General features: G+C 43.6%; 1 protein-coding gene across 2 annotated transcripts in view; it reads left to right on the forward strand.

The window, feature by feature from the left end:
* Positions 1-14,117, forward strand: part of SNAP23 (synaptosome associated protein 23) — a 230,146-nt gene that overhangs the window by 63,930 nt on the left and 152,099 nt on the right. The gene's annotated exons all lie outside the window — the stretch shown is intronic.

Genomic DNA, 14,117 nt, shown 5'->3' on the forward strand with positions numbered 1-14,117 from the left:
ATATAACTTTCCTAATTCCATTAGTAACCTAACCAAATATCATCTGGTGCACCGAGGTAGAAAACCACTCTAAAGAACCAGTAGCACAGACTTTTATTCCAGACCTCCACAATGAAAGTGTGTGATCTTGGGCAAATTCCTTTGCTTCCCTTGCCTTAAATTTTACAGTGACTCAAAATGGCTACATTTTAATTTCTAAGCCTCCTTTTACAATCAAAGTTGGAATGGCATTCAGTGCTTTCGATTGCCTGAGGGAATTACTTATATTTCTGTGCTATTGCTGTCCGAAAATAGATATCAGCAAATATAAAATTTAAAAAAGAGATTTAAAAAAACCTGTGTGAATTGAAACTATTCGGTTAGCTACCTATTGCGTGTATTCATACAACTCAATGTATTAAATTAGAAGTATGTAATGCATCAGTTACTAAAAATGGCATGCCATAGTAGAAGTGCTGCAAAGTGAATAATCGATTTAAAAAAGAACTCTGCTGATACCAGGGGCATGCCAAGGGTATTGGTTGATCTCTGCAGACATCTGTTTACTCTAATCTGCTTAGCCATATCTTCCCTGATTCCGGTCCAGGGAAGATATGGCTTGGCAGTTCGGGCTGGACTGTTACCAATAGGCACAGGGTCAAGACTGATTTGCATATGCCCATGTCTGAACTGAGGTGCCTTGGTGAGCAAAATAATAAAATGGATTAAACCCAGTTCTGTGACTGGGGGTGAATGTTTTGCCATTGTGCACCATTGCCCGACCACCTGGTTGAGATCTATGTCACATGGCCACTTTTACCGGGGAAGAGTTACTCGCTCTCCGATGTGAGGTGCCGTGTGCGGTCCATCTGCTACACCCTGGCTCGCACTGCCTACGATGCCATCATTGTGGTTTTATTACTACCGAAGTCCCTCTGCCTTTACCGCCTGTAAAGTCTATGAAATTAAATATACTGAGCCTGAACTGCCGACCTCTAGTTAGGCATCATGAAGATGTCATGACCTTTTGGTAGATCAATCCCTTGATCTGCTATTCTTAACAGAAACGTGGCTAACAAATGATTCGTCTGCCATCTTGACCCTGACCCTACCTTCTGGCTATTTGGCACTTACCCAGAACAGACCCAAGAAAAGAGGGGGTGGATTAGCCGTGATCTTCAAATCCACCTATTCCTGCTCTCTTTCTCCCATTACCATAGTAGGCTGTGAATGCGTCCTTTTTAAGATCAGGGTCTCGGATACCTTTACCTTTACAGGGCTCCTGATCTATGGCCCCCCCCCCGGCCCTGCAAGCACCTTTCAGGAATCGCTGGTCTCTACTATTTCTACGTTAACGCTACAGTCTGCTAATTTCAGTATACTGGGGGACCTGAATCTCCATCTGGAGTGTTGTGACTCCCCTGCTGTACGAGACCTTCTGGGCGATCTGGAGGCTTGCCAACTTATTCAGCTAGTCAAAGGCCCATCCCACTTGGCAGGCCATCTACTTGACCCGGTATTTTCGAACATTTCCGAAATATCGGCCTCCACTCCCTGCCCCCTCAGCTGGTCGGACCATTTCCTGGTTCAAATTTATATTAAAATCTCAGCTGGTTCCAGGAAACAGCCTCCCCCACCGCGTTGGAGGCGATCATGGCACAAACTAGATGGTGCCATATTCAAGACCAGACTGAAAAACTCCCGCCCAGACTAGCCAGAGGATCTGGAGGCAGCTGATACAGCATACAGAGAATGGGTCAATACATCACTTGACTACCTCATCCCCAAGAAACTGTCCAGGCCCAAGCGCGAGCATTCTCACCCTTGGTACACTGTGGCACTGGCCGAACAGAAAAAGCAATGTAAGTTACTAGAGCGCATCTGGAGACGATCGTATGACCCCCAGGCGAAAGCCACCTTCAGATCCGCTACCAAAGCTTACCATAAACTTATAAAGAAAGTTAAAGCTACCTATTTTACGGACCAGATCAGTGTGAGCACAAATCGATCTAAAACCATCTTCTCTTTAGTGAAGGACTTGACTAAACCACCAGAGGATCCCAATTGCACGATAACATCTGACTTGCAATGTGAAGAGATTGCTTGCTTTTTCGTAAGTAAAGTCCAAGGGATTTATAACTCTTTTGGGTCTGATGGGTCTGTCTCGACCCCTCACCAATCCCCAGACTCTTCGGAACTGCCCTACTCTCTTCACTCCCTCCCTTCCATCACACAGGCTAATATGAAACTTCTGGCTGTTAAAGTCAAGTCTGTGTCGCCGGAAGACCCCGTTAAACCTGAAATGTTCAAACTGTTCCAGGATTCCATCTTGGCAGAGGGTCGGGAGCTGATTAATAGATCTTTTCAGTCTTCCACCGTCCCTAAATCATGGAAACACGCCAAGGTTGTCCCTTTACTAAAAAAGCCCACCTTGGATTCTTCCAGGCCTGAAAGTTTTAGACCGATTTCCCTGCTACCTTATTTGGCCAAGGTGGCAGAAACGCATGTTAATGACATCTTGACCAATTACTTGGAGAGCAATGGGATTCTAGATGACTCACAAAACGGATTCCGGCCTAACCACAGCACGGAATCCGCCCTGCTGGCCGTCACTGAACAGCTAAGGGCAACACAAGATCTGGGTGGCACGTCGGCTCTAATCCTGCTGGATTTGAGTGCGGCGTTCGACACGGTCTCCCATGGGATTCTACTTAGAAGACTATGGGAGATCGGAGTCCGAGATGGTGCCCTGGACTGGTTTGCGTCTTTTCTATCTGACCGTTCCTTCCAGGTCCATGCTCCACCATACTTATCCAGCAGGCTTCCGCTGAGTTGCGGTGTCCCGCAAGGGTCGGCGCTCAGCCCTACGTTGTTTAACGTGTACGTCCGCCCTCTGGCAGTGTTGGCCAGAGAACGTAAGATCCAATTAATATCATACGCGGACGACACGCAGCTTATCTTCTCCTTTTCGAAGGACACGGATACGGACCAAGCCAAATTTCAAGACGATATTCTGGCCATCTCTAGATGGATGACCAAGAATTGCCTGCAGTTAAATTCATCAAAAACTGAGGTACTCCTGATTGGCAGGGAAACAAACAAGTGGGATGATCACTGATGGCCCTCTACGTTAGGTCCACCTCCCATCCCTAAGAAGGAAGTAAAAAACTTGGGCGTGCTTATGGACGACTCTCTTTCCCTAGAATCGCATGCTAAAAGAGTGGCGGGCGTGTGTTTTGGTCGCCTGCGGTCGCTCAAACCAATTTTGGGCTTCTTTGAACCACCTGTACGCCAGACAATTGTCCAAGCCCTTGTTTTATCGCATATAGACTATTGCATTGTCTTAATGCTGGGCTCTAATCGAACAGCCATCAACAGACTCCAAAGAGCCCAAAATGCAGCTGCCCGCATTTTGTTTGCCCTACCAAAATACTGTCACACGTCCCATATTCTACGGCGTCTACACTGGCTTCCAGTCACACAACGTATTCAATTTAAGTCCCTCTGCCTAATGCATAAAATCCTTCACGGCTCTGGCCCCCGAGTTTTACAAGGTCTGTGTTCGTCCTATGTCCCCTCACGTGCCCTCCGCTCGGCGGACCTTCATCTTGCCTGTACCATCAAAATCCAAAGGAGCAGAGCTGGTGGCCGCTCCTTCAGGTATTTGGCTCCGAAACTGTGGAACTCGATCCCCGCGGAGGCACATGCTACAAATAACTACCTGTCATTTAGAAAACTCATTAAAACCTGGTTGTTCCCTTCTATCTAGTGCTCCTAGTGGCGTTACACGTCTCCCCCCTGGTTCAAAGTCCGTCTTACTTTCAAGTTGTCTGCAAGGGCTGGGACGCCCCGTCACTGGGGTAGCCATGCACTTTATAAGCATTTTTAAAATAACATAACATTCCGTCCATCATCTTGTGTGTTTTGCTGACAGGGAAACAGGGCATGGCTCGCGTCTATTAGGAGCACAGCCACCAGGTTCCTCTTGTATCGGTTGGGGGGCCCTGGCATCATCTTGCTTGCATTTGTTATGGCTGTTGCAGTTCTGTCATAGACTGTGAGTACACCAGAGCAGTTGCTGCCCCAACTGGGTCTGTTGGTACACCAAGGCAGTTGTAGGACCACCTGGGCTCAACACTGGAAATATGTAGACTTTAGTGTTACTCCTCTGAAACCATGAAGAGACTTCGAGACCCTCTGCAGCACGAGTCACTCCTGGCTTCGTTCCTAGGTAGTCTGCTTTTGCTTGGCATTTCTCAGACCAGGGAGATGTTGGACTTCTCATCCTTGACAGTCTGTCCTCTTGCAGGTCCTGGCAGATTCCTTCCCCCTCACAGCATGCAATCAGGCAGCTAGGCGCTAGGAAGAACTCTGCTCCTCTAACTGACAATACAGACTTTAGGTGATGTCCCCTTACCTCTGGTAGACTGGCTGTCAGGAAAACTCCAGCCCAGATCATACAGCAGTGTTTTGAGTACTATGGGGACCACTCCCTTCCTTGCTCATCAAGAACTTGGAACAAGAACTAGTGGGATGGTTTGGGTCTCAGTTTTGTACACACTTTCTAGACGGATGATGTGGATCTACTGTCTCACCACTTCAGAACCGGTTTGGGGTGGTTCTCTTTCAGGTTTCCTTCTCATGCTTCTCTCCTGACACAGGCTTTGTGTAAAGTGATACTTCTCACAGCAGGTAGCACTGATGTTGTCTAAATACTGGAGCGCCCAAAACATGAGCACAGTGAAGCATGAGGTTTTTCAGAACAAATTTATAGAACAAAGCTTTCATACAATTTCTGAAGGTAGTCCTGTCTCCATTCTCCTTACTGTAGTCCCTGGATCTCCAGTCACAGGAATGCAAGCAATGCACTTTTTCTGCCTGAGGAAGCTGTCCTTATCCTCATGTCTTGTGACATGCGAACCCAGCGGCATTCCGATGGGATACCACTGACTTCAATTTTCAGATGTCTACACATATGCAAAATCCTACTACTACACACATGCTCCACTCAACCTTCATATGCGCCTGCACTGGACATGCACACAAAATGTCAGCACAAGGTTTTGAGCAATCACATTACAGCGGGACTTTATACGAGAGGGCTATTATACCACCTACTGACCATGATAAAAAGGTCTGTTCACACTACCCGTCCTTAAACGTGGCATACTGCCACCACTGATTCTACTTGCAGGACAGGGACAGTAGATCTTGTCCACTATGAGGATACGCTTTGTGCACCCCGCAGGAAGGGTCCCGGACTTCGAAGAGTCGAGGACAGGCCTAGGCCTCTACATAAAGGCTAGATAACTGTGATGACAGGGCCAACAATATATGTCCGATTACCAGGTACACATGCAGCCAGACACTCTGGTCAGGGAAACACACCTATATACCATGCATGATCTATTGTTGACCCAACAGGGAAGTAGCGTGAACTATAAAAGAATATGGTTATTAAATAGTTTATGCTTGGTGTGCACATGACATTATCCAAGCGTTCAAGCCCTACATATAGCTATTCTGTCAAAGTTGCCTCCCTTCTGGAATAACTTGCTTCATGGGAGCAATTATATTTTTTTAAAATGCATACTAAAGACTCTGGTTGAAGTACCAAGATGCGTTCTCTTTCTCGTTCTTCTTTTCTCTTCTTCTTTCGTCTCTCTTTCTCCTCCTGTTTCTCTTTCTACTTTTTCTCTCTTTCTACTTTTTCTCGTTCTCCTTCGTTTTCTCTTTCTCTCTTTCTCCTTCATTTTCTCTTTCTCTCTTTCTTTCTCTTTCTCTTTCTTTTCTTTCTTTTCTCTCTATTTTTTTTTCTCTTTCTCAAAAAAAAGGTTTACTCTGGTTATTTGTTTGCTTTGGTTTTGAAAGGTTGTACCAATATACTCTTTTTATCAGTACGATCTTGGTTTAGGCTTTATGCTTAAGAACATTGTATGTTAGTTGGTGGGAAGCTGCAGTCTGACTGTCTTTCACAAGAGACGCACTCGCCTCTCATTGTACTTCCGAATAATGCCCTCCAATTTGCGTATGCCTTTCTGCTTAAAAGTTTACCGTCATGAACAAATAGCCATACTTTCCTTTGGCAATAAAAGTGCTTGTGTGCCTGGAGCTAGCATCGGCTGACTGCTGCTATTTACACTGTGGAGAGGTGAGATATACCTTTTCAATGAGACATGCGCACTGGTGTCTCCGATGACAGCCCTCGACCTTAACACCGTCTAAACACATTTACACCGTAACACTGAATCTAAAAATACAAATGTAAAGTGTATTCAAACAAGGGTAGTTATCTAAGATGATGAAACAAAATAGAATGTCACCCGTAAAAATAAAAAGAATAATAATCATGTCTACATAAAACCATGCAGGAATTTAAAGTTGTGCAGCACAACCTAGTTGTGCTGCTGTTATCACAAAAGAAATTCATAGGAATTTTTGTTTTCTGAAAGCTGTATTCAAATACGTATTACTGCAGAGGTGAAGTCCATCTTTTATCATGGTATTGTAATTGTATTTATATAGCATTCTCTACCCCTGACGAGGCGTGTACCACTCTACTCTGGAACCCAAAAAGGATAAGTTGTGGATTAGTATAGCGGCACTTGAATTAATTTAAGCGGGGGACGTGTGAGTCTGTTAGTTGTATTGAAAAAGATAATGGAGGGATAGAAGAGGGAACATTCTAGAAAGTGCTTTGTGGGAGGTCATAGTAGTAAGATGAGTATAAGGAAAGATGGAGGAAGGAAACATTTCTAGAAATGGATTAGGGAGACCATAGTAGTAAAATTAGTTTTGGGATGAGTCAAAGAAAGGATAAGTGAGGGAAGAATTTGGAAGGATTGTTTGGGAGATCATAGTATTACATTGAGGTTTGGGGGGATCCAAGGGGGGGGGATAGAGGAAGGAGGAGTCTAGAAATGGTTATTTTGGAGATCATGGTGGTAGAATGAGGTTTGGGGTCAGTCAGAGAGTGAAGGTAGACAATATATTGAGAGAGGTATAGGGTGAAATGTTTTTTTTTTCTTGTATGGTAGGATTTTGAGGCAAGGTGCCAATCCGGGACGGAGGATCCCTTGTTAACTGTATTTGGGGTGATTTTATTTCTGATGAAAAGTGATCTTGTTCCTTGTATTACCTTTTGGGTGATACAAAGCCTCCTGAATGTTGATCTTCTGGCAACCGGTAACCAATGTAGGGCCCTTAAGGCAGGGGAGATGTGGACTCGTGGCTTTACATGTAGTAGTCTGGCATCCTAGTTCTGAATCCACTGTAGTCTTTTCATAGTTGATAAAGATAATTCTTCTGGAAAGTAAACTCAATACTTAACTCCTTAACCGCGGCGCGAATTCAGCCACGGTGCAGGAGTTTTAATCAGTGGGCTGGGCTGCGTCGGCCAATCGACGCGTGCAGCACCAGCGAGGTAGCGCTCGCGACGGTCGTTGCCGTCACGAGCACGGAACGTGTTGAAGATAAAGCTGCATACACGTGAGCCACTACATCAAAATGCACAATTCACAGAATCTGAAGATAACGTTCAGAGAGCCATGACCGCTACAGTTAGTAAAACATTAATCTGATTGTTGCCATAATATACAGTTCTAGCAAGTCGGCATGCGGCCTGCTCCTTATATAATCGTTATAAAGCACACTTCCACAAGGTACATAAGACCCAAGCTACATGACTTTTAGAACCTCATTTTAAAAACTGAGAGGCAACACAGGTTATTTTACTTCACAAAAGATACCGAATTATGCTGTGCTTGAAAACCGTGCTGCAGGACCACTGCCTGCTGTGATCGCCAAAACACGGCAGTATAATTCCACGTGTGATTTATTACTGTTCCTAGTGGGTATGAGTCAGAAGTGACACCGGCTGGCCACTTCACAGCACAGAACATAAGCATTTCCGAACACACAGCTAGACCAGGAGGCACATGTGGTGAAGGTGTAAAGGCACTACTTCACTCTCCCTTCAATGCTTCGGATGTGCCTGCATGAAATGCTCCTAAAAACGAAACCTATCGGCCTATCACATGTGTGTCTCCTGGGTCACAGATCTGATAAATGCTGCTGCACTCATAATAGTGCCCTGCAGTGGCACATATGTTGCTTGCTATCTGTACCCAGCAAGAAGCGCAGAGTCTAATCAGACGAGCCCTAAGCTGGTTCCAATAGTGTGCCCAAACAGTTTCACACACATTAACACCATGTGGCAAGACCACGCACCAGATACCAAGCTTCAAAGAAACAACTGAATGTACGGTATTTTAAGTAATGACTTAATCCATGCACACTTCCTTGTGAACCTCACTATACAAGCACAGTGGCAAGGCAGGCATGCATTCAATTTATAGCTCAGGCATTGCACCCAGTTAAAACCAATAAAACAACACTTGCAACTCGAGCATGGACTTCCAGTGAGGTGCTGACAAACACCCATCGCAAAGAGACACCATTGTTCACAAATAAAGCAAACCATGACCCTAATATTAGCGGTACTAATTAACAGCTCACCAACGTTCACATTGTATTAACAAGAGTTAGTGTGTAAGCTAACTAACATTCATTCACTGTCAGCCGGTGCTGTGTTACTCAATGGGTTGCTTCACAGCAAGCAGCCCAGCGGTGTAACTCAATGAGCTGAAAACAGGTCAGATTGTAAACCGAGAAGAGTGCTCACTGCAGTGTTGCAAAATGCAGAGGCTCACATGCACTGATAAAAACAACTGGTAAAGCTAATAGCTGTCTTCTTTTAAAGGTGAACCGTGTGAGCTATTGACTTTGAGAATCGCTTGTTTCTATTGGCAAAAATAACAAGCGGCTGGGGAAAGAGTAAGGGAAAAATGCCTTCTGTGGAGTGCTGAGACGTAAATAAGAGTACTGACCTGGTATTGGTGGTGGAAGAATACAGCTCATCCAGTCAGTAACACAATAAAGAACTATGCTCCAGTGGATGGACCCAGAAGGGGAAGGAAATCCATCGAAGAAGAGGCAGGCAAATGAGATTGCCAAGAAGTCACCCATTGGTAAGCAGTGAGTTGACCAAAAACGGACTGCAAGTATTGGATTTCTCCCCAATAGTTCTTCAACAACAGAGAGCTTAAAGCTCTCTGTAAGAGAGACCTAAACATACTTTGGTTTCTTAAGAAGGAAAGCTTAAAGGGGTGGAGCTCTATGTATCGGTTAAAAAGTACTTACTATGTATGCTTCCTGCCAAGAACGGTCTTGAAATAAGACTGTGTATGTGGCTTTGGAACAGGGTTCCCTAAAGACGTATAGCATTTCATTGGGCAGCACCAGGACATTTGAATTTGAGAAATAGTCAAAAGATTTACAGGTATTGACCTTGGCCAATGAGCAGTACATTAAGCTGACGAGAAGGGATGACAAGCTAAATGAATACCTGGGGGAGTGGGCTGAAATGGCCAAAGTATTGTCCCCTTTAAATAACAGACCACCCTGATTGGTAAAGGAAGGTCTATGGATATGCTGGAAGTGTTAGCCCCAAGAGGTATATAGAGCTCTGTTTGTATCTTTGATTGGCTAAATGTGCATAGGATCCATTGAACATATTTGGGTACAAAGTGGTTTGTAAATTGTAATGCCCAATCAGTGTGTTGAATGTTAACTGGAACTCATGTAGTGGTGAGGAATCCCTTTGGCCAATATGGTACAGTTAATGTAATTATTGAAAATAATAAATAGAATTTTAAAAATAAGAAAATAATATAGAATCGCCAGATCCATTTTAAAATGTTATTCGTCAACAATTTCTTCTTGCCTGGATGCCCAGTATATAATTTAAATTACCTTGTGTTTTCTACCTCCCAAAATAAAATGTACATATAATGTTACATTCGGCAGAAAGCACGTTTTTATGTATAAATATCTTTTCTATAACAAGCTTGTCCTATTCATTCAAAATATTCCAGTTATTTTTTAAAACTGGTCTTCAGTTTCTGGTTTACCCTGTGTGTCGACTATGGGACGTTGCAATTATATTTTCCATTGAAACAAAATTAAAAGCCTTGAGATAAGTATAGTACATTTTTTTTGTCTATCCGGTATGTGGCTCAGTTGGAGACACTTTACAGTTCAACACAATTGGCATTAAAAAGAGATGAAACATGGTTGGGATACTTCCAGAGGGCCCTCTTGAAATAACTGCTAGTTTGAGGAAAGTATCCATGATCACATCATTAATTTCTGTTAATAGTGAAACAAAACATTTTCATGGCCGCAAATGAATCATTTAGGTAAATAGGTCCAAATTGTGGTCAATCCTTCTTGAGATGGGGATAGATCCTTCCCTGATCACTTTCATGGCCTCTTTACATCAGGAGCTATTCGCCAAGTTTAGGGTCACAAATGAGGGGAGGTGTACGGACACTTTTAGGTCGGAGAAAGGGGTCCGCCAAGGGTGCATCCTGGCCCCCCTCCTTTTCACCATTTACATAAATGGGTTGGGAAAACATCTAGAGGAGGGGGGGGGTAGACGCTCCGCGTTTGGGAGGACTGCAGGTTCCGGCCCTCCTATACGCGGACGATGTCGTACTGATTGCCCGCACAGGTATCGGTCTACAGACATTATTGGATCGTTTTGGTTCCTTCATGGAAAACCTTGACCTGAAAGTAAATGCTAAAAAATCTCATTCTATGATAGTGGGTAAACAGAGAGGAAAGTTTAGATCTAAAACCTTCATATGTAAGGGCGAGGTGGTTTCAAAGGTCCCGGTCTTCCTTTACCTGGGGGTCCTCTTTGACGAAAGGGGGTCCTGGGCCCCCCAGATAAAGGTGAAGAGTTTAACCTTGGCGCGCTCGACATCTGCACTGTTGGGTTTTACAAAAAGGCTGGGGGCTAGGCCGATGGAAGGGCTTTTGAAGGTTTATAACACCAAGTGTATTCCCATTGCCACCTATGGGGCCGCCTTGTGGGGCTACGCTACCCAAGACAAAATCCAAAGGGCAGAAATGGGATAATTAGACAACTGCTCTCAGTCCCCAAATCGACCCCTACCTTTTCCATCCACGAGGAAGTGGGTTTGCTTACATTGCAGACAAGTTGAACCTGGCACCCCTCTTGTTCTGGGCAAAGACATGGCTAAATCCAGAGTTAACTTTGAACCATCTTATTCTGGAGGATGTCACTTTTTTGGACCATGCCTTGAAAATACCTTGGCTGAAGTATTTAAAAAACACATTTTCTGCTCTAGGTAGACCGGAACTTTTTTATCTCCATCTAATATCAGGAGAGAAGATGTCAAGTGGATCAAGGTCCATTTTATAGAGAGAGTCCGTCTTAATAGAGAGGAGAAGGAAATAATGAAACCATCTGTAAGAGCACACTCTATGTTAATCACTACTGCCTCCCTGGAACCATACCTGAAATTTGTTACAAGACCTCTTCATAGATTCCTATTAGTAAGATTCAGGTTTAATCTGATTCAATTCTCTTTAGGTTGCTACCCATCATGGGACAATTCAGAAGATGCCCCTCCCTGTGAGTGTGATAATTTCTCAAAGCAAGATACCATGCATTTTATGATGTTCTATGGGTTTTATACTGCCGCTAGGAAAAGACACCTGTTACCTGTTTTGAGGGAGGCTGGCTTTATTCAAGTCAGACCCGCATTAATCTACCTCCAGATGTTGGGCAATATTTACATTACTTTTAGCGTTGCCAGCTTTCTAGCGGAAGCTTTTAGAACTAGGAATAAACGTGTACCACTGAACATTTTATTGTAAATATGGTATCGTTTTAATAGACTTTAATTCTATGAGCCAAACAAGATGTAGTACAGTTTAATTATGGCCTTCACTGATTTTGTACATAAATTAACTGCGATTTTAATGTATATGTATTGTATGTGCCTTTTATGATTTTTTTAAAATCGAATAAAGTGTGCTTTGAATCATTTAGGCTATCATAATTGAATTTTATTTGAGTATTTAAGATTTTTTTTAAAGCAAGCAAAAGACCTTTCGTCAGTCGGAGGTGTTTAATTATCAGAGCAAAATTGACACCTCCTTAACTACAATAAATGTGGCCAGTAGAGCTTTTGCAAAGAGGCAGCATCAGCATTGTGCACAAAGTGCATCGATTTTGAATAACTTGTATTCCCTTTGAGCTACAAACATTATTTATTTAAACATGCAGCAGATGGTGGATTATATGGCAAGGGCAGTACATTTATTTCTATGAGTGAAAGTCCACAGATTTGTATTTTTTTTCTAGTACCGTGACCATCATCTTCACCTGAAGAGTTGGAGGAGCATTAAGGCAACCTCTTCGTCATTAGCTCTGATTTTAGGGCTACTGTTGACTTTCCAGCAGGCAAACCTAACTAGAAGCATATAATGTTGCTTTCCCCTGCTTTAGGGGTCTGAATGTTTACAAATTTCCCAAAGTTCCACCTCACAAGATGCTCTCGCTACTGAAAATATTCTTTTATTTCTGCTACTCTGAAATTCCAGATGAAGGCCAAGACCCCTCCTGCTGTCTAGGAAACAAGTTTGCTTTATAAATAGGGCCCTGTCAAGAACCTGAGACTGTTATCTGATTTCAAGATAGTCCTACACTGTTATCTGCTAAATTCTCGTCCAATTCACAGAATAATAATCCCTTTTAAATTCTCTTCCCCCATGACCATTTATCAGCTATACATGGTCATCCACTAAAATAAACCAGGCTACTTGGCAAAAAAGTTCCATATCTCTCACATTCACAACAAATCTTTCAACCCTACCTTTCAAAACGTTGTGCAAGGAATGCATGCATACAGGGCAGACAGGTATCTCCTCATATGCCACTAAATGATCTCGCCCTTCACCTCACCCTCCCCCCCGGTCTATACAACACTGCAGGAGCAAGCAAAAGGTCATCACTTGCCCAGCCTTCTTGCTGCCTGTTGACCGGCTTCTCCTTCCTCTGGTCATCCCTTCTGCATCCCCATGGCCTTCCAAGGTTTACAATTAGAATGCCTCAGTGATTTAAACTGCTGCTGCTACGTTTGTGCAGTGATTTTCAAGTCAGAAGTATTCCATTTGCAAGGTACAGAGCTTCAATAACTTCGGGCCAAGTCCGTATACTATGAATACCAAATCCTATATTGAGACCTAGTGCAGAGTACTGCATTTTTAGGGCAGTTGACTCGTCGAAAGGTACGTTGCAGATATACTTTGTGACCCTCTTTCAGAATTCACAACCGTCTAGGCCAATGCTGGTCTAGATCCAATATATCTCTAAAGAGTGAAGGGGGTCCCTGGGTAATGCATTAGGTGACCAGGTTCAGGTCTTCATATTAACTTGAGTGGTACTTCCTTCATAGGACCTTGTGTTGGGATCGTTAAAAAGGTGCATCCAACCCACAGCTGTTGAGGCGCCTCCTCTGTAGAACCAATCAGTGTTTTTTTTAAATTTTGTTTACTTGTTCTTTAACTTCTTAAAGTGAATCTGCAGACATTTCACCGCCGGACAAACCTTTGTTCACTTTGCCATTGGATTCAAGCTAGCCTGGCTGATGAGGGGTGTGATGCTGAAACCGGTCCCAGGAGGCTTGTTTCCGATCCAGGGAAGACCTGACTTGACCGTTCGAGCTGGGCTGTTCCCATGAGGCACAGGGTCAAGACTGATTTGCATATAGCTGGGCCTGAACTGGGGTGGCGAAGTGAGCTTAAGAACGATGATTGATTCAACCCAGATCTGTGACTTTGGGTGAGTGAAAAGTTTCAGCACTCCGCCTATCATATCCTTGTGTTTGCTTCAGACATTTCACTGCAGGACAAACACCTACGTGCTCTGGACGTCCGTATTTGCCCCTTGTTGATTGCCATTTATTTATTTATTTTTATGCGGAAATGTCAGTCGTCAGAATTAAGGCAGGCCAAAGTCTGAATGCCCTTAAATTGAATAGAGCAAAGGGTCTTCATCTTTTGACATCTGTGAAACCCCACTGATTCACTGCTGGAAGCCGGTGACCCGGTCAAAGCAATTTCTACGATTTGAACCTCAAAACGATACTCTGATATACAGAGCCAAGCATACATCAAACAAATACACACCTAATGAAATATTTTTATTTTATAAGCAATCAAGATTTGCAAAAAAAAAAAAAACTTTATTGGGACGTTCGACG

Source organism: Lissotriton vulgaris, chromosome 9 (genome assembly GCF_964263255.1).
Source record: "Lissotriton vulgaris chromosome 9, aLisVul1.2, whole genome shotgun sequence".
In the NCBI taxonomy this organism is placed as follows: Eukaryota; Metazoa; Chordata; class Amphibia; order Caudata; family Salamandridae; genus Lissotriton; species Lissotriton vulgaris.